The following is a 2,704-nucleotide window of genomic DNA, read 5'->3' as shown; positions in this document are numbered from 1 at the left end:
CCAGACAATCCCAGCAAGGGATCCACACCCTAGACCGCAGAGAAAGGGGAAAATCCTCATGATCCTGTCAAGCTGAGTGGGCAGAAATTCCTTCCTAACCCCAAATCTGGCAAGCAGTGTGATCCTAAGAATGTGGCTTTGCAAACAGGGGCTGCTAACAGGGATTTTCAAGAGGGAGTTCTCCAGGTGAAGGAGGAGCAAATATGGGGCCCTTGGGGTAAGTGGCTGTGTTTTTGTGTTTGGGGGTTACTTGCTGTGTGCTGACCTTGTGTTTGTCTGTCAGTCTGTTTGTTTGAAGGACCGTGTGCTGTGGCCAGCAGTTGGAAGCTGTGAGCTTTTAAACAAGGTTTGAAATCTAGAAGCCTCTGTTAATTGGCTGAGCCTTAGTCAGCGGGCAGGGCTATAAGGAAGGCCAGGGCTTTATAAAGCCGTGAGCAAGTGACCGGAGCTGCTAACAGGGAGTTTTGAAAGGGAGTTGGAAGGAGGCGAGGTACACTTGCCATTCTTTAAAACCTTTAAACTACACTATAATCAAAACTTCTTGATTTAAAGAAAAACCCTATCATTAACCTAGGTAGCTGTAGGAGAGAATGCAGGCAGAAGCCCAGCAGCAAAGTGGGGGCTATCCTGTTTATTGCACTCAGTGTAGCATGTATGATTACCTGCCCTGTGGGCGGGTGGCGTATGTGTGCATTCGGTGCAAGGAGCTCCTGGCCTTCAGAGACCGCGTGTGGGAGGAGCTAAGGGAGGCAGAGAGGTGAGTTGATGAGGCTTTCTGGGACACTGTCGATTTGTCCCACCTCCGGTCAGACAGCCCCTGCACTGTTAAGGAGGATGAAAGGCTCAGGGAAGGAGAGCAGTCAACGGGAACAGAGGGAAACCTTCCCATAGTTGGGATCCTCCTTCCAGATGATGTTGGGGTATCCTCTCGCACTGAGGTTACCTCTCCGGGGGAGGGAACTCCAGTCATTAGGAAAAGGCAGGTGTTAGTAATGGGAGATTTGATCATTAGAAACATAGATAGCTGGGTTTGTGATGACTGGGAGAACTGTATGGTGACTTGCCTGCCTGGTGTGAAGGTTGCAGAGCTCTCGAGGCATCTAGGTAGACTTATGTGTAGTGCTGGGGAGAAGCTGGTGGTAGTGGTACATGTAGGTACCAATGACATAGGGAAGGGTAGAAGAGACGTCCTGGGGGCTGTCATAAACAGACATTTAAGGGTTAATTCCTCTTTTACCTGTAAAGGGGTAAGAAGGTCACCTAGCCTAGCTGACACCTGACCACAGGAACCAATGGGGGGACAAGATTTTTCAAAAGGAAGGAGGGAAGTTTTTCCTTTGTTCTATTCATTAAGTTCTGTGCCGGAGTGAAAAGATCCAGGAATCAACCAGGGTAGTGAGTATTAGAGAAGGATTAAATTAGCTTATGTTTATTTCCTTTTGTGACTTCTTTTTGCAATAGAAGGGGAATCAAACTGGGTTTTCTTTTGTGTACTTTAAGTTTTTATGCCCAGAGAGAAATCCTCTGTGTTTTTGAATCTGTTGTCTGTGAGAATAGCTTGCATGCTAATCTCCCAGAGGTTTTCCTTTCATCTTTCTTTCTTTAATTAAAAGCCTTCGTTTAAGAACCTGATTGATTTTTCCTTGTTTTAAGATCCAAGGGTATTGGATCTGGACTCACCAGGAATTGGTGGGGGAAAGGGAAATTAAACTCAAATCCTGCCAGGAAAGGGGGGGGGGATGATTAATTTCTCCTTGTTTTAAGATCCAAGGGTTTGGATCAGTGTTCACCAGGAAATTGGTGGAGAAGTCTCTCAAGGTTACCCAGGGAAGGGTTATAGTACTTGGGAGGGAGATATTTTGGGGGGAAGACAGAGTTTCCAAATGACTCATAAACGGTTGTTTAAACGATTTGGTGGTGGCAGCATACTAGTCTAAGATGGTAATTAAGCGTAGGGGTTCTCATGCAGGTCCCCACATCTGTACCCTAAAGTTCAGAGTGGGGGTGAAACCTATGACAGGGGTCAAATTTAGGCTGCTAGGACTGAAATCCAGGACCTCTATGGTAGCATTCTCAGAAATGCTTCCAGTTCCACGCACAGGGCCAGGTAGGCAGGCAGAGCTTCAGAGTGTCAATGCGTGGATAGGACGATGATGTAGAGAGGAGGAGTTTAGATTTATTAGGAACTGGGGAAACTTTTGGGATGGGGGGAGCCTATACAGGAAGGATGGGCTCCACCTAAACCAAAGTGGATCCAGACTGCTGGCACTTCACATTAAAAAGGTCATAGAGCAGTTTTTAAACTAAGAGATTGGGGAAAGCTGATTGCTGCAGAGGAGCACGTGGATCGGACAGAGACTTCTCTCAGAGGAGAGTCTATTGATAGAGATTCTCTAGGTTTTAGTCAGGAGGAGAGGATGGAAGAGGATAAAGTATGGGCCAGATCAGATGAGAAACAGTCACATAAAAAAAATCTAACACATCAGAAAAGGGCAGACAAATAAACAGTGACAAGTTTTTAAAGTGCTTGTACACAAATGCTAGAAGTCTAAATAATAAGATGGGTGAACTAGAGTGCCTTGTGTTAAAGGAGGATATTGTTATAATAGGCATCACAGAAACCTGGTGGAGTGGGGACAATCAATGGGACACGATCATTCCGGGGTACAAAATATATCGGAAGGACAGAACAGGTCGTGCGGGG

Source organism: Terrapene carolina, unplaced genomic scaffold (assembly GCF_002925995.2).
Source record: "Terrapene carolina triunguis isolate 2854851 unplaced genomic scaffold, T_m_triunguis-2.0 Scaffold50128, whole genome shotgun sequence".
Lineage (NCBI taxonomy): Eukaryota > Metazoa > Chordata > Testudines > Emydidae > Terrapene > Terrapene triunguis.
Note: the sequence above shows the minus strand (reverse complement) of the source record.